Source organism: Rhamphochromis longiceps, linkage group LG4, assembly GCF_057381845.1.
Source record: "Rhamphochromis longiceps isolate RC_006_pf linkage group LG4, R_longiceps_female_GT1.1, whole genome shotgun sequence".
NCBI classification, from domain to species: domain Eukaryota; kingdom Metazoa; phylum Chordata; class Actinopteri; order Cichliformes; family Cichlidae; genus Rhamphochromis; species Rhamphochromis longiceps.
Window position 1 is genome coordinate 37,422,731 of NC_140560.1, and position 20,959 is coordinate 37,443,689.

The following is a 20,959-nucleotide window of genomic DNA, read 5'->3' on the forward strand; positions in this document are numbered from 1 at the left end:
AGCGGTGGTCAGAGGCGTCTGGACCGCAGGTGGAAGCTCATGAGTCGGTGATAATGTCCACGTCTGACTGCTGCGGGATGACGAGGTGTCAGAGACTCTCTTCCACCGGAGGAAATCCAATCAGAGCCGATGGGAGGAGAAGCTTCCTGCAGCAGACGGGGACACCGGATCGTAAATCGTCCTCCCGAGCACGCTTCATTAGCCTCTGGCCCGGCCCTGACCTCCTCAGCAGGTTTGCTGCTCAGACACTGAGAGATGAAGCTCGGCGCCTCTTTGATCTGCTGCCAGAAAAGTCTCCTCGCCGCCGGGGGCGACACCACAGACTCGTTCCCGTCCTCGTCTCGCAGCCTCGTTTTCACTGCTGCTCGCTGGAATGCCGTCCTTCTTGAAGCGAGGGGGTTCCTCGACGGTCCGGGCTCTGTTTGGTATGATGGCGTCTAATCAGCGCGTCATCGTAACGCCACGGTCAGCAACAGGAAGTCGGAGCGTCTCTCTCCTGCTGAGTTATCAGCAGTCAGAGCTCTGCGCAGGTTCAGGAGCTCATAGAAACCAGTTTAACATCTTCTGACTTCTTATGTCAAAACCTGTAAACACAGCGATCAAAGGAGCTGCAGCGTTTACTGTCAGGGGTCAAAGGTCAGCCTGCAGGGACTTCACAGACACCACCTCCACCGTGAGTCTGCTGCCACCCCCCTCACCCTCTCACCAACAACAACAGCAGCGTTTGAAGTAATGAGGATCTCGGGGCAACACGGCAGGCTCGCCCTCCGGGACCACAGCGCTGCTTTGATAATGACCTGGATTTCAGAATGAACAGGAATAAATCAGCATGAGCGGAGATGCAGGAACGGGCTGAACGCAGGGAGGAAGTCGCCGCCGCTGCGTTTCACCACGTGAAGCGGGACCACTCTACTTCACCCTCTCTCTCAGAGAAAGACTGGACGTCATGGCGGAACGAAACGCCATAATTCTATAATCACATCAATAATGTGATCGCTTCATTTTTACATAAATGAGTTTGTTTGACAGCAGCAGGCCCTGGAGTGCTGAGGATCAGTGGAGTGGTGATCAGTGGTCCTGATGGCTCGGGGAACCAGACCACAGCCCAGGCTGTGGACCAGCCTGCTGCTCCCGAGCTCTGCGCGCACCAACAGTCGGCTTCTAACGCGCGGTGATCAGGCGGGGACCAAAAATCCCTTCTGCAGGAAAATGACTGGAAATGATTCAACGATCAAGACGATTAAAAGTAAAAAGTAAATTTAGGCGGTTTAACCCCCTAAGACCTGAACTCTTCCACTGCAGCATTTTTAATTTCTCTTTGATATTTGGGCTGATTGCGACCTGATGAATGTAAAAACAAAGAAGTACCAGATTTTTTTTTAACCTTATTTTTGTTGTTAAGAAAACTCAGAGCCACATACGAGGATATTCGTTTAAAATTTTGATAGAACAGCAGCAGCATAATGTCCTCGTAGGTGGACATCAGGCCCTTGTAGAGCAAGATTGAGTATTTTGGTCTAAATAACCGAAAATGTGATGTCCACACATGTGGACGCAGGTCCTAGGAGGTTAAAGTGAAAGCACTGAGTCACAGCCACAGCTGTGGCCACCGGCGTGCAACTCTCAACCTTGACCCACCTCGCCAGGTTGGAGGCAACCTAACAACCTCCAAACAGTTGGGTCTGACTGACTCACTGCAGTCACTCTCAGACGGATGGGTAATCAAGTCAGCCTCTGCCCACGAGCAAGGCGTCTCTCCAGCAGAGACTGAGCGGCTGTGCTCGGGTTATACTGTTTAAAGCCTTTGTGTCTTTCTGCAGTAAAACTGCAGCGACTACGTCACTATTGAAGGAGGAGTCTGTTTCACGTCTATCAGCAAACTTCACATAGTTGCCAACTTGACTCCAATCGACTGCAGACTGATAGCAGTCCGACTTACTGCTGCTTCACTGACATGTTGATGCAGCAACGTAACTCTGAAGACGAGCGGCTGCAGACCTGCTTCCCCTGGTTCTGATTGGCTCCAGTCAGCAGGGAAGCTTCCCGCCAGCATCTCTCCAGGACGCCAAACGATCTGTGCGCAGGATGTTTTACGAGAAGCTCCGGTGGGACACACAGCAGTGTGTTTAATCTCTGGGCTTGAAATAGGAGTGACATTGGTCTTTATTACTGAAACGATTATTTAATGATTGAAAGTTAAAATTAAATTAGAACATCGGTCACAGAAAAACCATTTAAACTCCTCTGTAAACACACACACACACACACACACACACACACACACACACACACACACTCTCTGACAACGTGATCAGACGTTAACGAGGCAGGTTTGACATCCACACCGACCCCCGGCAGCTTCTTCATCATCTGCTGCACATTTGTCCAGAGTTATTTTTAACTTTATGTTTGTGGAGCGAGGCGTGGCCGGGTCCCAGCAAAGGCTGCAGGCTTCTGCTTTTTATAATTTCAGCTGAAACGTCGGCGTCCTGCGGATCAGCCGCCACAAGAATGCACGGCGAGGAGGAGCAGGAGGTTTTCTGCAGGAGTCTGCAGATTTCAGCGGTCTGGTTTGGGATGGTGAAGTGGATCCTGAAAGTAGATCTGTTGTAAAAGAAAAAAACTGAAGCTAAAATTAGCCGCCCGCTGCGAGCGTCTATGATTAGACGTCTGCAGGCTGCGGCTCACATCTTTTTGTTTCCCAGCTGCGTGTAAAACAAAGCCCTAAAGGACGGGGCGCCGCGGAGCCGCGTGGAGGCCGGCAGCGGCGTGCTGGCCCTCCTCCAAACGCAGAGGCACAAAGTGAAACTCCTGCAGATTACAGCGTGCGGTTCAAACACCAGCGCCTTCATGTGGTTCAGCAGGTCACATGACTGCAGATACCAGCCCGCGAGGCCAACAGTGCGCGCTCAGCCTCGTCAGCTGATCGCAGTCGGGTTCTCGGTCAGAGATGTTTCTGTGTGACTTCGTCAGTGTGGGTCGTACGGCCTCACGCTGACTCCAGAACAGTTTGGTGCTCAGAGGAGTCCACGGTCCACTCTGCGACTCCGAGGAGCTCAAACCATCATCAACGATCGACAAACATCACACATTCACTCTGCGTCATCTCCGATTAGCCAACTGTGAAACAGCTGGAGACGCTCATGCTGCAATAAGTAAGGCATTGTAATGCTTCAGTCAGGCAGGGTGAACTTTGACCTCTCCGTGTTCGGGTCCCTTTCGTTTCATGGGAGACAACGTGGCCCTCACTTCCTGTAAGTCTGTCTCGTTTTATGACGTTTTGTGACGTCTGAGTGCGAGTCCTTCACAGAGCCGTTTTGTTTGATGAAGCTCGGCCGGAAACACGAGCACCAACCAGCACCTCTTCCTCACTCCTCCTCCTCCTCCTCCTGGCCTTCAGAGAGCCTGGCACGGGAACACAGGAAGCTCTGCGAGCGTTTGTCCAAAGCAGCAGCGGGACGAGTCTGCCTCTTATCTGCTGACTGAATGAGGACAACGCGGTGAAGATGAAGACGTCCTTACGTCTTATCGGAGGTCTGAAGCGACGAGGACACGGGGGAGGCTCGTGCCCGCGCTCCTCCCTTACGGTTGGACTGGGAGCCCAGCAGGACTGACTAACTGGTTTTATCTGCTGTAGCTTTAGACAAACACGCGAGCATATGTTAGATATTAAACGTAAGAATAACAGTCTAGTGTTTGTCTGCTGGATCTGCTCCAATAAAGCTTCGTGAAGTCCAGAAAAGCATAACGGATGTTTAACGAGTTTACTCTGCTGTGCGTCTGAATTACAGCCTGACTATTTTCAGAAAGATGCATTTACTGCGAGCTTCAGTTCAGTTTCTCCTGCTGTGGTTCAAGCAGTTAATCAGCAAGGACCAAAATCAGAGCAAAATGTCTCTGAAGCCTGGACAAAAGAGACGCACTGGTTGACGTAAGCAGCTTGTTTCAGACACAGCATGAGCTGAGGCCTCATTTAAACAAAGAAGGATTGTTTTCAACTGTGGATCATGCACAGCTGCTCCAAAACACAAAGATGCAAAAATATTATCTTTGATCTAGTGCAGCTCATGAAGCTCAGAAAGGAAGTAATCAGCCCTTCTGTCCTTTCAGAGTAAAACACAGTCTTTAAAGAAGCTAAAAGCCCGGAGCTTAAAAGCAGTGAAGGTACCTGATGGAGGAAATCCAGACTTGTCCATGTTTATCAGATGTTTTTGTTGCTTTCAGCAGGTTGTGCTTCCTCAGACAGCAATAAAGTTTAAACGTATTTGAACAACACACCTGTGGCACTGATCCTGGGTGTGTGTGTGTGTGTGTGTGTGTGTGTGTGTGTGTGTGTGTGTGTGTGTGTGTGTGTGCGCGCGCGCTGCGGAGGCATCGGGCTGTAACCTGACCGTGACTCGGTGTGGGAGGAAGAGGAGGGGGTGGTGTTGTGCTGACGGAGGCTCGGCTCTCAGGGACAAAGCCGTGGCCCTTCCTCACTTCCTGTCCCAACACTATTGTTCCACAGGGCGGGGGCGAGCAGCAGACCCCGCCCTGAAGGAAACAACAAAATCACTGAGCGAGGAAACTTCCTCAGACTGACTCTCTTAATTTACAGTCCGGACCCTGCAGTCCACACACGCGCACACACACACACACACACACACACACACACACACACACACACACCAAAGCACACACACGCACGCACACACACACACACACACACACGCACACACACGCACACGCACACACGCACGCACGCACGCACACGCACACACACGCACGCACACACACGCACGCACACACACGCACACACACACACACACACGCACACACGCTCACGCACACACACACACACACACACACACACACACACACACACACACTTTGAAAGTCGTCCCTATTTTCAAAGTGACTTCTTGTTATAGTTTGATGCTGTAAAGGTCGTATGATCGTTGGGTTTTCTCTGAATCTATTCTTGTACAAAAACAAGAGTCTGATGTTTACGTGAGCGTGTGTTTAACCTGCAGTGTGACAACAGTTCAGGACGTCTGTGGATGTGAGGAAACAACAAGAACACAAAGTGAACAAAAACAGTTTTTTTACCCTGACAGGAAACCACAGCAGAGACGCCGTGACGGGACCTAACTCACAAAGTCACACAGCAAAGACAAACTAACCAATCAACACCGCAGAGTGAAGGTGAATGAAGTCTGGAGGAGAGTGACATCACTTCCTGTCAGCAGGTGAAGCAGTGAAACACGTCGTCCACGTAACTGTGTGTAAAACCTGTTTTAGTAAAAGTGATCGCCTGAGTGTGACACTCCCCATCGAAGGAGCTTCAGCTCCTCACAGCACAAACTTTTCTCCAACTTCATGACAAAGTTCCGATAAATTCTTCATCACTTTCGGTTCCACGTCTCACCACGAGGCGTTTGCATCTGCGGGCTGGAGCCGCTCTATCGGCCGCCTGATAACAGCGGCGTCACGCTGGCAGCACAGCTGATAAGACCTTCCTCCTTCGCCTTCCCGCCTCAGCCTGAACCGCCGACGCTCTGCGGGCTCAGTGGGAATGTAAACACACAGGTCTGCCACAGAGGCTCCAAACGCACAACAAAACCGTCACGCACGCTCTTCAGGCAAGCCTGAGCAGACAAACGAAGGGCGCACGAGCCCACGGTCCATCGACGTACCTGTGAGCTTTGGTTCCAGTGAGGAACGCAGCCACGTCCTTTATTTTGAAAGGAAAAGGAAACTCAAATGTCAACCTGAACTTGCATCTGAGGAGAGCAGCCGATACGAGCGGCTTCAGGAAACCTCCCACCATGAAGATTCAGGCGGGAAAGTCGGGCTGGTTTTAGGCTCAGGAGCTCAGGATGACCCGGCCGACGGGAGCTCGATGTCTCTGACATGTTTGCAGGTCTGATCAGAGACAGCAGATCAGATCAAAGCACAGTCTGCTCCTGCGGTCAAACAGCTGGACGCCTCCCACCTCACGGTGACGTCACCAGCAGTTCACACTTTTACTGCTCCGTGCCACTGTGGAGGCTTTCTGCTGCTCCAGTCTTGCTGTTATTTGTCAGTCCTGGTTGCTGATGCTTGACTTTTGTCACTTTGTGTCACTTCCTGTCTGACGGCAGGTGAAACCGACATGACCTACCACCTCAAACATTAAATTTACTCTGTTTTTTTAAACACAAGACGCGAAGATGTTTTCTAATAATTCGATTACTCTTCATCAACCAAAGAGGTGAAAAAGGGCAGACTCCACAGCAGAGGCAGAAGAACCTCAGAGTTATGAGAAGCTCCAGTATCCACACAGAGAAGGCCTCCGTCAGCTGATGTATGCATCCTCTGCATGCACAAACAGGCCCGTCACGCACCCTGACTGATGGAGGAGAAGCAGGGAAGGACTTTGTTCTGAGGCCGGGCTGACAGAAACGAGCGCCTGCAAACTCGGAGACACAGAAACAGAAGCTGCGATCTGTTGTGTCCATCCTGTGGAGAAATTTTACAACCAATCAGCTTAAAAACTGAGGCAGGAACAAGGAGAGCGTCCCTGAACGCGTCCCTGAACGCGTCCCTGAACGCGTCCTGGTGCAAACACACCTGTGAGATGGTCACAGTTCGGTCTTAAGGTCGGAGAGGAGACTGAAGCAAAGCCTGAGCCTTGACTGTCAGCGCTCTGCTGGGTCATCATGACACGCAAAAGGTTTCAGCGTTTATCGTCTGAACCGAAATCTGAAAACACAAACGTGCGTAGGTCAGGCCGCTCTGTGGACGGGGCTCGGGTCAGCTGATAGCCAACCACGATGAAGGGTCACAATAATGAGCCTGATTAACAACCACGTGGGCCCCGTGGCACTCAGCTCTGACACAAAGTATGATTTCATGAGAGAAACTCATCCTTGCTGTTTGGAAACAGGCATCTTAGAAACGGTGAGGCTGTAATGTAACTCTGACAGATGCAGCCTGCGCAGAGCAAAACTCTCACTGAGCTTAAAGCTGTTAAAGGCGTTTTAAATGAGCGAGTGAGACATCACGGGCTCTGTGAACCTCAGATCAAACAGGGAGAATCTGCATTTCTGACCGTCTGCAGGTTCCTGAACTTTCGTTTTTTCCACACTGAGGGGTTAGAAGTGTGTTTCGGTTGCTATTTGCCAAGAGGCCAGAGTCAACAGAGCCTAATGAGGACGCTGAGATGGTTTCCTGAGTGCGCTGACAGCCGCCTCTGTCACACTCTGCTGTGGAGACGCTGATCAGGACTCTACAGGCCTGAGCAGCGTCCAGAGCGGCTGGCAGCTGGACCGCACGGAGACAAACTCCTCATGAATATATGGGGCAGCAGGGCCCGGCCTGGTGGAGCTAATGGAGTGGGCCAACAGTAAATATTCACATTATAACAGCAGCTGGTGTTTTTATCCTGTCAGGAAGCTTTTACAACCAGGACTATGATCTGAATGCTTTTGCTTTTCCTAGATCAGCTCTGTATTACATACACTTTCACTTCTTACACGACATGTGGGAAGCAGTATGAAAATGTCTGGAGCCCACCCAGCGTCACAGGGCTCCAGAGCTCCATTGCTCCAGCCCCCCCACAGCCACATAACCTGGGACCTACAAGTAGCCACAGCACAGTGGGGGAGGGGGGGGGGGGGGTAAGACCACCAGAAGGAGAGAGCCAGAAAACAACCAGGTCAGTAGGGACCCCGCCGTGGGTGGTGGTCTGCAATGACAACGTCCTGGAGCAGCACCACCACAGAGACTGGACATGCAGAGCAGTCCTGGGGCTCATCTGCACACTGAGTCAAACACCAGCATCCACTCAATTACAGCAGCGTGTTAATGACACACTCGCCGTCCCAGAGGAGGCACGTTTAGACTCAAACCTCAGAGAGCTGCTGATGAATGAACGGCTCGGACGTGCCGGAGCACAACTCTTTCCTTCAAACTGTTCGTGTAAGAACAGCTTAATTATAGCCAGCCTGCAGGCTTTAAACACACACTGGTGAGTGCCAAACCAACGGGGCCAGGTGGCATTAATCACGAGGCAGCTGAGATTACTCGAGTATGTGCTCACTTTAACAAAAACATCACACTGTGTGCTGACTTAAACTGAGCTCAAGCTAATCGTTTTTATTGCAAGAACAAGATCATGAGGTCAAAGTTCAAATTGAATCCAGCACAGAAGCAGCATTACATCGCTCTCTGCAAACATCTGCACCGACAGCACGCTAACACGAAGCTAACACTGAGCTAGCTGAGAACCAAAGTGACTATCGAGCTGAGCATGCAGACTCCAGCCCAGCAGCCAGAGCCTGAACAGTGACGAGCAGCCTTTACTTTCCTCCGGCTGCTCTTCATCTTTCATTAACACTGAAGCACAGATTGTGCAGCCTCAGGTTTTATAGTTAACTGGTAATTATGAGAAACACCTTTCAGCTCATTTTATACACTAACAAGGAAATAATGTAACTAGTTACTCTCACGGCAGTGTAGTGACGTAATGTCCTGCATTACTTTTAAGTAATGTGATGTGTAATAGATTACTTTTTTGCGAAATAATCCCATAAATGATGCAGCCTGGCAGTGCTAAACAGCAGGGTTTTATTAGTATTTACCAGTGAAACATTATCCATGTTTTACTGGTGACAGGACATGCAGGCCTGTTACTGGTTGTCCTGCCTGTTACATCTAATGTAACTGTAAGCCTAACTGGCTTAAAAGCTCCCTTTAAAGTCATTTTATCTCAGAACTGTTTATTTCAGCTAAAAATGCTCTGACAGACAGAAGCCGTCGATCTTCTGTCCGGTCTTTCCAGTATTGTTTTCCCAGTAAAGTGGTTCAGGGTGGAGCGTGGTGTGTGTTCCTCTTCCTATCCCAACCTCAAACAAGAAGGAGGCTCAGGACTCGGCACATATTGTTCGGGGGGGATATGAGCTCAGCTCCACGCCCGTTCCTCTTTTCCTCGCTGACAAAAACCTCCTTCAATCTGGACAGTCGCAGCACCAGGACCTCCTCCCTCGTACACCACCTCCTCCAGCCTGCTACATGTGACCAGGCATTCCTGTGTGGCCGATCAAGCCTCCACTTACAGTGGGGCAAAAAAGTATTTAGTCAGCCACCGATTGTGCAAGTTCCCCCACTTAAAATGATGACAGAGGTCAGTAATTTGCACCAGAGGTACACTTCAACTGTGAGAGACAGAATGTGAAAAAAAAAAATCCATGAATCCACATGGTAGGATTTGTAAAGAATTTATTCGTAAATCAGGGTGGAAAATAAGTATTTGGTCACCTCAAACAAGGAAAATCTCTGGCTCTCACAGACCTGTAACGTCTTCTGTAAGAAGCTTTTCTGTCCCCCACTCGTTACCTGTATGAATGGCACCTGTTTGAACTCATCATCTGTATAAAAGACACCTGTCCACAGCCTCAAACAGTCAGACTCCAAACTCCGCCATGGCCAAGACCAAAGAGCTTTCGAAGGACACCAGGAAAAGTATTGTAGACCTGCACCAGACTGGGAAGAGTGAATCTACAATAGGCAAGCAGCTTGGTGTGAAAAAATCAACTGTGGGAGCAATCATCAGAAAATGGAAGACATACAAGACCACTGATAATCTCCCTCGATCTGGGGCTCCACGCAAGATCTCATCCCGTGGGGTCAAAATGATCATGAGAACGGTGAGCAAAGATCCCAGAACCACACGGGGGGACCTGGTGAATGACCTGCAGAGAGCTGGGACCAAAGTAACAAAGGTCACCATCAGTAACACACTACAACGGCAGGGAATCAAATCCCGCAGTGCCAGACGTGTTCCGCTGCTGAAGCCAGTGCATGTCCAGGCCCGTCTGAAGTTTGCCAGAGAGCACATGGATGATACAGCAGAGGATTGGGAGAATGTCATGTGGTCAGATGAAACCAAAGTAGAACTTTTTGGTATAAACTCAACTCGTCGTGTTTGGAGGAAGAAGAATACTGAGTTGCATCCCAAGAACACCATACCTACTGTGAAGCATGGGGGTGGAAACATCATGCTATGGGGCTGTTTTTCTGCCAAGGGGACAGGACGACTGATCCGTGTTAAGGACAGAATGAATGGGGCCATGTATCGTGAGATTTTGAGCCAAAACCTCCTTCCATCAGTGAGAACTTTCAAGATGAAACGAGGCTGGGTCTTCCAACATGACAATGATTCAAAACACACCACCCGGGCAACAAAGGAGTGGCTCCGTAAGAAGCATTTGAAAGTCCTGGAGTGGCCTAGCCAGTCTCCAGACCTCAACCCCATAGAAAATCTGTGGCGGGAGTTGAAAGTCCGTGTTGCTCGGCGACAGCCCCAAAACATCACTGCTCTCGAGAAGATCTGCATGGAGGAATGGGCCAAAATACCAGCTACTGTGTGTGCAAACCTGGTAAAGACCTATAGTAAACGTTTGACCTCTGTTATTGCCAACAAAGGTTATGTTACAAAGTATTGAGTTGTATTTTTGTTATTGACCAAATACTTATTTTCCACCCTGATTTACCAATAAATTCTTTACAAATCCTACCATGTGGATTCATGGATTTTTTTTTCACATTCTGTCTCTCACAGTTGAAGTGTACCTCTGGTGCAAATTACTGACCTCTGTCATCATTTTAGGTGGGGGAACTTGCACAATCGGTGGCTGACTAAATACTTTTTTGCCCCACTGTACATGAACTGACATTCACAGTTTAGGCCACAGAGATCACTTTATTCTTATACTTGTGATTGATCAATGAGGTGACAAAAACAAATATGAGAACACTGAATGAGGGTTTAATGTCTGAATGAAGTCTTGAGGGGTTGGGGGTCGGGTCAGCGGGCGTGGCAGCCTTCCTTTAGTGCTCTAATGTGATTTCCATGAGTTTAGGAGGAATGACCAGTGGATGATTAACAGTGAGGTGAATGAATGTTACATTTTAAGGCTAATGGTAAATGGCCTGTATTTGTACAGCGCTTTACTCGTCCCTAAGCTTTACACACCCAGTCATCCACCCATTCACCCACACATTCACACACTGGTGATGGCAGCTACATTGTAGCCACAGCCACCCTGGGGCGCACTGACAGAGGCGAGGCTGCCGGACACTGGCGCCACCGGGTCCTCTGACCACCACACCAGTAGGCGACGGGTGAAGTGTCTTGCCCAAGGACACAACGACCGAGACTGTCAGAGCCGGGACTCGAGCCGGCAACCTTCCGATTACAAGGCGAACGCCCAACTCTTCAGCCACGATCGCCGATAATGAATTATTTAAAGAAGTTTTGTAAACCTTAGCTCTCTGAGCTTCTGACGTCCTGTATGTGAGGGGAAGTGTATGAGTGTCACAGAGCTGAATTACCAGCCTCTGAAACGATGTGTAACATCTGTACATCCTGTATCATAAGCACCAGCCTGCTGAGATGGCAGATATTTAATGTTCAAAGGATTATTATCCAAACCCTGAAACTGAAAGCTGAAGACAGCTAACGGTCTGATGACCAGCTAATCCAGGAGAAGGAAACAGCTGTGACCTGAGAAGCCTGAACCTGAACCACAGCAGAGGTGAGAAAGCCTAATCAACGTAAAGGTGTGACTGCGCTTCATCCTCTTCTCTCTGCAGGAGCGAGCATCTGCTGGCAGCGCAGCGAGGCCTCGCCGGTCTCCCTCGCCTCCCTCTCTTTGGCTGAAGACTTCAGGAAACGCTCCGTGTGCGGCTGGTTTTCACCAGAGTCAAATTCCAGCCTCAGCGAGCAGATCGAAGGTACTGCCGTGGGCTTTGCATACCAGCGCCATGACATCAGCGTCTCTATTCTCCCCTCTGCATTCAAACGCTGCTCTGCTACACGGACAATAGCTGGCACAGATACAACACAGGGGCTGAGGGGGCGGGTGGGAGTGGGTGCTGGAGAAGCAGAAAACTGAGTAAAACTTGGAGCTCGTAATTCGCAGCTGTGAGCGGGACTTCACGCTGGGCCGGCGGCCTCAAACCGCACTCATCTCTGAGCCTTTTATCGCCGTTAAAGTGTCAGAGCGAGCAGATCTGGACAGACGTGCACAGGCCAGGAAAATAAAGCCTCGTTTTTTAGCATCTCACCACAATCCTGACCTAAATTAGAGTGCAGTGAATTCCTCTCGTGCTCAGTGGTGGGAACGGTTCCTCAAACAAAGTCAGAGGCAGATCAGAACTCATAAGTCAGACGCAGGACAGTCTCGCTAACAGCACAGAATGAGAGTCGGACCAACACTGTGAACTTTTCCCTCTGAGAAGGTTTGCTGCCAGAGGCCCGGCTCAAAGCAAGCTACAGATCACAGCTGGCTTCAGGTGGAAGCTCCTCAGCACCGATCTGCCATTTCACCAGGAACGTTGTTAGCACCGGTAGGGTCCTCGGGATCTACTCACTTCAAAATCATCCTTCTTTATTTTATACAATCAGAAAAAAAGCATTCTAGCTCCTCCCCTTTAAGCCAGCTTTCTTCTGATTGGCTGCCCCTTGTACACGGAGGGTTTGAACGTCATATCTCTGCCTGGGCTGATCATATAAGATTCATCTGTCTGACCTCTTAACGTCTAAGAGCAGAAAACAACCTGTGGATCTGTGTATTTATCACCCCTCTGACCTCACCGACACCCTCCACTGTAGCAGCAGCCAGGGGGCGGAGCTAAAGCAGCCAGGCTGTTTATGTTTGTTTTAGAGCGCTGAAAATGATCTTCAGGAAATCCTTCAGGAACAAGGACATGTGGAAACAACGACGCAGACACCAACACTCGTTTCCTGAGCTGGGCTCTTCATCACCCAGGTTACGGTAATCTTAACAGCTGAAGAAGTCCAGCCGACTTTAACTCCAGCACTTGAAACTCACTCCATGGCTGGTTCTTGTCAGCAGGCTTCCAGAAGTCAGCCAATCTTTAAAAAGAGGAAGTCCTTAAAGGGGGAGGAGCCAAAACAGCTCGTGTTTAAACACAGGATGAACTTAAAGGCTGCACAAAGGCCAAGGATAAGATAAAGAAGGATTATTTTGAACTGTGACTCGTGCAAAGCTGCTGCACCACAGCCCCAAAAAAGGCAGTTGTTAATGAGCAGACTGGAGCCACAGATGCACAAAAGATTTAGTAAGATAATAATAAAAGAAGACACTAAATACCATTTCATGACTCCTGATGGAGGCGGAGCAGCGGGACTGAGGAGGCCACCTTCAAAAATGTAGGTGTTTATCCCACTCACTCGCTTTAAAATTGCAAAATAAGGCACTGACCCTCAGAAGATGTGCCCTTCTGAGTGGCCTAGTTTTACGCTTTTAATTAGGAGGAAATTCATACGCTTGCTGTGTTTTCAGACATCTCACAGGGCTGCTGTGGAAACCTGCACGCAAACCCGTCTAAAAACAAAAGCTGTGACATCATGCAAAGGATCCACCACGGTGTTTCACGTCACGTGATGCAGACACACGATGTTGGCTGATTCACAAAGTGCATTCTGGGTAAACTTTAAGGCTTATGGGACAGGTGGCCGCTCAGAACAGGTGAGAGCAGTGTTTGTGTTGTTGTGCTTTGCCCCTCACACCCTGCAGAAACACAGCGACCTCGAAGAGCCTCCGTGACGTCTTTACAGCACTGAAGCTGAGAGGACAAGGAACACTTGGAAACGTGCGTGCCATCCTTCAGCGACCCCTGAGCTGCACGGACATAAAGAAAAGAATCGAGCTTGAAACTCACAAAAGAGGAAAGCGGCCGAGCAGAGAGCGCAGTGCAGAACATCTGTTACGTAACAGCAAATAAAGAAAAGCTCCAGCAGCCTGCAGCCCGCTGCGCAGGACGTAGCCTCAGACCAAATTCACTATGGTCTCGTTTCCATTTCAAAGCCTCTATAAAAAGTGAAGACAGAACCATTACAGCTTCCTGCCCCGCTGCTGTGAGCGCGCTCAGAGGCGGGTTATTTTGGAAGACACCGGTCTCATTACTGTGGAGAAGGTGTTTATGCAAAAAGCAAGGAGCCGAGTTACAGCCTTTCACTCAGGAAACGAGTCGCGGCTGCTCTGGTGGGCCGACGGAGGAGACACCCGCTGATTAAAAGATGCTCTCTGGACTGAGTGGCGAATATCTGTAACTGACCAACCACAAGGCAGCAAAGAAACTCACTTATAGGCCTTAGATATCAATCACATCAGTGTTTACTGATATGATCACGTCTTTATCTTTAGATGGGACGCAGCACATGTATGAACAGCTGTGGTGTTCCGCAGGGCTCCGTTTCAGGTCCTCTAATATTCTGTATTTACATTCTTCCAGACAAATGATTCAGCATCACAATATCTGTTTTCATCAGCACACGGACGACTCACCGATCAGCTGACTGTTGATTCTGTTTAATCAGCTTTTAATTCAGTTATTACATTTTTTAAATTTACTTTGCAACAGTTACAGCTTTTAATAAGCAGGAGATACAGAGCGAAGCCAGATATTCAAATTATTATCTTTAAGTATGCAGATCTATTTCATGTCCGACCTAAAGCACTGTGAGACAGGCTGGCAGGGTTCAGCTCCTGGTTCTGGACTGGATTCAGGTGTGGATCAGCCATTTCATCAGGTGACGCGTTTCCAGGTTTTGGACTCTGTCCTTTGGTGAAGCACGTCTATGTTGCCCAAGTGCTCTGAGTGCAATGCAGATTTGTGGATTCTGAAACAGCCGCCACAAAATCGCTGGTCAAGTTGACGATTTCCAGCAGAAATGACCAGCAGGCTCCGGGAAACGTCCCGGTGGGCAGGATTTCCCCACCCCACCAGCTGCCTCCTGTTTCTCAGTTATGTTGACTTCTACTCTGAGCAAGGCCTTCAGTTTAAAGAAAAATAAAACCTTAGTAAGGCTTCTCCATGTTTCTTCCCATTAGGACTAAAACCCCTGACAGCCAGGGGTCCTGAGGGGCCCCTCGGCCCCAAACACAGGAGCTTTGTTCCTGCGCTTCTTTTCAGAGGTACGATCGGCAAACAACAGCAGCTCAAACACAGAGCAAGAATTTCACGCACTGTCTGAAAGCTTTTAACACTTCCCCTCAAATCGCTGTGGAGCAGAGTGAAAAATTCCCGCTCATTAACCCTTCACTTTAAAAGTCTGGTGTTCGTTCAAGCGCCTGGCTGCACAAACAGCCCGCTGTATGTGCCAACCTCCGCCTCAGAGCAGCGAGCAAAGGAAAGCTGGATCAGCGCGACCGTGTGAAGCCCTGAAATGCTTCCCGCTTCAAACGACCCGCAACTCATTTATTCCCACCCGTCAGCAGGAAAAGCGAGGATCATCGTGACTGCGAGACCCGGGTGTCTCTGAGGTTTACAGGCGTTAACGGCAGTGAGAATCCGGTCCGACCTGACGCTTCCTGCTCAGGCTCGACGCCTTTGGGTCAATTTTTGCCAAATTTATAGAAACAAACAACAAACGTGCGTCTGTGAGGTTAGGAGACGACATAAAGGCTTCATGGCTCAGAGACACCGTAATGAGATGTGATGGACATCGTCTGAACTCGACGTTGGTGCAGCTCCAGCTGAGCTGTGCACCAGAGAGAGAAAGGGATTTTTGGAGAGAGCTCTTTCCTGTTTAGATCCTTCCTCCTCTCTCATTCAAGTTTTCGTCGTCTTCCATCAGTCTGTTCCTGCCTCCAGCTCCTCCACACATCAGCGCAGACGGGAGAAAGTTGATGAGGTGCTTTTAAAAAGCTCTGAAACTCCCGATAAAGACCAGAACCGGCGCGAGAAAGCAGAAGGAGACGTCTTTAAAGGAGGAAACTGAAGGAGCAGCAGCGTGAAAGTAGTCCAGAAGAGGACGGGAGACCTGCCAGCAGCGATCAGCGTGATTGGCTGAGCTGAGTTTGAACCCAAACCCCTGAATAAAACACGAAACAGGCAGCATGTGGGCGCTGACGAGCCCCCGCGCTCCCTGTCCCAGCAGAGCCTCCGACACGCCGCTCGCCATTGTGTTTCCGACGGCTTTACGGGTTCAGTCAGAAGAACACTGATGCTGTGAGACGAGGTCTTCCTGTGTTCAAAGGTCTAAAATCCTCTCAGACTCAGGACGAAGAATTGAAACATCAGATTTCATCAGCAGCACAAAATGAGAAAGTGAAAGTTCTTTAAGATGAGAGCTGTGATCTCTGTGGGGGAAAGTTACAGGCGCTCAGCAGGAAATGTAGAAGAAGATAAAAAGTCTGCGTGGAGCACGAGTGCAGGGAAGATAAGATGAAAAAATCCACCTGCTGCACCGATGTGACCTCACAGCAGCGAGCTGCTCAGTCTTTCTGCACGCACACCTGACCACGTGAACACCACAGCCCGGCACGCTACACGCTTCTGTACGAAACACGCTTTACCCGGACCCGACACCCGAGAGCGCTCCGCTCTAACCCGGCCTTCTTCTGGAGCCAAACGCTCTCTGGGCCGTTCACAGGTCTCAGGACCTGTATCAGGGGAACCGGGATTTTCCCAGAAGGAAAAGCTCCACTGCAGCGTTGCATTGTATGCTTCCCGATGACTAATTTCACATTATTTACAAAGAGCCATTAAGCTGCCACACAGCCTCGCAGAGACCATGACTCACGTCTGCTTTTATAACTGAGACAAAACCCCCTGAGTCACTGAGAGGGACTCTGGCTTTTCCTCTGCTCCGTCACAAAGCACAGACGGGGCGATGCTCCCGATCGTTTACTGGGTCGACTCCAAACATAAGAAACGGTGAACGCTGCCGCTCTGCAGCAGCTTCAGATCAGCTTTCTTTCCATTTTTACAGTTAATACAAAGGGAACTTTCCCCACAGTGAATAACGCTGTGAAATGATCCAACAGCTGCTGCGTCCAAAACCTGCAGAAACACCAAACTAACGATGGACCTGCGACGCACAAAGCCTGAGCTGAGTTTATGGGATTAGTCTTGGTCTAATCTGAGCAACAGAGCAGTGCAGAGTCAGCGTGCTGACTGTAAACATCAGAGCTCTGAGAAGCAGGTTCTTCAGCATCAGATAAACAGAGCCCCCCCCCCAACCAGCAGTATAAATCCTCTTAATCCTGGCCGGCCACCATCTGGGAGCTCCTTGTGATTTGGGTGATAACGGTCGGGGGCAACATCAGAGCGCCAGATGTCAGGAGGACGAGTCCGGGTCACTTGAAAATCAGACGAATGCGAAAAACGGAGGCGAGTGGACATCTGACCTCTGACCTCTGTGAGACAGCAGTTTAAGGAGCGGTGGCGTGATGTGCTCAGGTGATGGATCGGGCGCGCCAAGGTGAGAACAATTGGTGGGGGTCATGTGACAGAGCGCGGGAATTCCCTGAGGGAGCTGGGGAACCGCCCCTCAGAGACGCTACATGATTACCTGTTACTGTGAAATGACGCGACACTGTGATTGTGGCGCCAAACAACACCAAACACACACAGCTGACACGAACACAGCACTGGTTTGAGCCACGCGCCTCCTTTAACTCACACACTAAACAAATGTTTGACTTCTTTGGAACATCCTGTCTTATGGCGATGCTCATCCACCCCTGCACTCTTATTCTGAAAGTTCACTTGCTGCTAACCAGTTACCCTTCCTGTCTCCTGTCTCTCGACCACTAGGCTCATCACGCACACACACACCTGTGATTACAGTCTGAGTTCTTCTGAGAGTAAGAACACGAAGTGAAAGCTTCAGGTTTTTATCTGAAACACGGCTGAAATATTCACAAAGGTTTTTGATATAAGAGGCCAAACTTAGCAGCAGATTACATCTCGCATATTCAAGTTGTGCTCCATAAAGTTTTGTCTGTGTGGATTTGAGTAACCCGTCTCCATCGAAGCTCAGCGCTGTGCTCTGCAGGGCTGACATCATGGACCAGGGGCCTGTGCTTCGTACCGCGCTAAGTAAGTTAGCTGGATTAGATTGTTGACGATTTCGCGTGATCCTGGATCGTTCGGTTCCCCGAAGCTCATCCGGGACTTGCTGTCATAGCAACAGAGACGTAAGCGTAAACCTGCTGGGGAGCAGGTTTACTTTATGTAACCAGGATTAGATCGCGGCCACGCAGGTATGTCCGCGTCATTCATACGAAAGCAACAGCGATATTCCACCACTGTTTCACCATAAATAAATAACATCAATGTAACTAAAGATAATGCAGCACCTGATCCTTTTATTGATGTCACACAGATACATACAGGTCATTTCCTAAAAAAGGGAAATGAACTATTAATCATTCTATTACATGTATGTGATTATTACAGATGTAATTCATATTTCAGAGTAGTAATTGTAAATTACTTCGTGTAATCAAGATGAGAGACCACGGCTATAAAAGCGAAGGTGGATTTGGGAAGCCTGTCGCAGCCATGTCCTGTCCGTATACGCGAGCAACCCATTGCGGAAGGTGCAAGATTGATAAGGAGAGTCCTCAGAATTCAGCGTATATTGCGGGACAGACAGGATCCTTTAGCTCAGCGTGACAGTGTGCTCATAGAGAGATATCGATATTCCCGTGAGGATATTATTTACTTAACCAACTTGTTGACGAGGGGGTGCAGGACCACCACCTGTCTTTTTTTTTGCTCTGCCCTTTTCTTGGTTGCTGTTATAAACAAACAAACAGATTATTTCAGGGTCTCTGTCCAAGAGACGACAAGCAATATAAGTGATCAATATTACCATTCTGTAGAATATTCTTATATTTCACTTTTACTTGTTCCCATGTTCTAGTGGGTCCTGTTGTGGCTCTAATGTGAAAGAGGATATAATATAACATATTATAATATAATGTAATATAATATTGGATAATATAGTGTAATATAATAAATCTACCCTACCGCCTACTGGTGTTGGCCAGAGGGGCCGATGGTGCGATATGGCAGCCTCGCTTCTGTCAGTCTGCCCCAGGGCAGCTGTGGCTACAACTGTAGCTGCCTCCACCAGTGTGTGAATGTGAGAGTGACTGAATAGTGGCATTGTAAAGCGCTTTGGGTGCCTTGAAAAGCGCTATATCAATCCACTCCATTATTATTGTTATTATTAAATTACTTACGAGTTTAATTTGTCAGCAACTTTCTGCCAGCCCTCTCTCCTTGCTTTTGCAGCCTTTGCAGTGTTCCCTTGCGTTTTAATTAAACTCTGAAACTCCTGAAATCCCTCACTCAAGAGTTCTTGCTCTGCTGCCGAAAAATACCGAGCGCGCTCCTTCGACATTTTCGCCGACCAATCAAAGGGTTGCCGATCAATGTTTCTACTATCGATGCGTAGCCCCTGTTGGGCCACCCAGTGATCTCACATTACTTCATCTAGCTATACTAATCGTCAACAACAGGTGTGTTCGGGGAACCGGAATAGCGAGCTCAGAGTTAGCGCGATGATTTGGTCTTGGATGTTTCATTTGATCTTGGATGTAGTAAGCGACGTACGAAGCACAGGGCCCTGATCCAAATCAACGTGTTTACAAACAAACATTTCTGTTGTATCCAAGATTTGCGACGCCGTTCTCTCTCGTGCTCCCAACATCAATTTCGGGGACAGACGTGTGCAAAAGCCTGCAGATACTCCACACTGTGAAGGCAGCACAGTTTACACGTTTGTGGAGAATAAGTGAACGTGTGCTACGGCCCACAGCGCACACGTTTGTGCGATGCACTGCGGATCCTTAGGTCAAGTCATTTCGTTCAGTTTGTCAGCGAAGCCAGTGTTGAGGAGCGTCTGATGAGAGAAAGCCGAACCCACGGCAGGTATCTGGGTCAGCTCTGGTTTCACACTTTCCACTGACATGAAAACACTTAAACCCCAAAAACCCGACGCAAGAGAACAGACGCAAAAGTGCTTCCTCCACATCTGAGCTGCTGTTAGAGGAAACGCCGGCATCACCGTCCGGAGACTTTCAGTCTGTGTGACAGCAGCAGGAGCCTCTCCGAGCCCTGTGACGACCCTGCACAGTCGGCAGCTTTATGACACAAGCCGATGCCGTGATTCAGTTTCTTTACGTTTGTTACTGAGAAAGGCCACCAGTAGAGCAGCGCGATATGGGCAAAAATATTTATCACGATATATATTTGAAAATTTGCAAAAACGATATAATTGACGATATAACTGATGCGAGACAAAATACAACTCCACAACTTTACTAGTGCAAAAAAACATCCATTTATTTCACTTAAACAAGCAGCTGTTTTTATGTGCATTAAAGCTATATAAATGTGCTGACATATCCTGAGTTAACCATGTATAATATCCACTGAAGTTAAAAAGAGGAGCTTTGCAACATTAAACTGCAGTGTGCCAAATAAAAAAGTCAAATATGTATTTTTCGGACCATAAGGTGCACGGGATTATAAGGCACGTTAAGCGAAACAAAGCAGTCAGATAAATCAAACTTTATTAAACTCATTCTTCTTGCTTCCTCCACTTCTGTACCATTGATTCATTAATGTTGAATTCTCTGGCAGCTGCTCTATTCCCATGTTGTTGCAGTATAGTAATGACTAACCTCGTATTGTGGATGGATTATCTCAGTTGTTCTCCTGACTGAAGTTTGGTCCGTTTACAGCATCCTGCCATGCGATTGCATTTGTCTCTAACTATCAGGAACCTTCACGTTAACTTTTATAAGTGGAAAAGTGTTAGTGTTCGTCCTCCAGCTTCACTGTTTATGTTATGCTAACATAGCTGTGTCGCTAGCGATCACGTAGCACATCATTATATAGCAGCTAGCCCAACTTCAGTAACCCTACAAACGTCACTGCTGTTTAGTTTCCTGTCTTCATTTATGTTGGAAGTGATAGCAGAGCTGTACGTTTGATTTTTTTCATAAATCTCTCCGTCAGAACATGCTATATCATGCTTAGGTAACTAGCAAAACTAGCGAGCTAACTTCCGCTAGCTTCCTGCTAACTTCTAACTCCGTTAAATGTAATGAATTCTGTTTTCATGGATGCCTGGATGTTAAACTTCATCGTTACACCTGGTAAAGCA

General features: G+C 48.7%; 1 protein-coding gene across 4 annotated transcripts in view; it reads right to left on the reverse strand.

Moving 5' to 3' along the window:
- Positions 1–20,959, reverse strand: part of caskin2b (CASK interacting protein 2b) — a 61,312-nt gene that overhangs the window by 35,983 nt on the left and 4,370 nt on the right. The gene's annotated exons all lie outside the window — the stretch shown is intronic.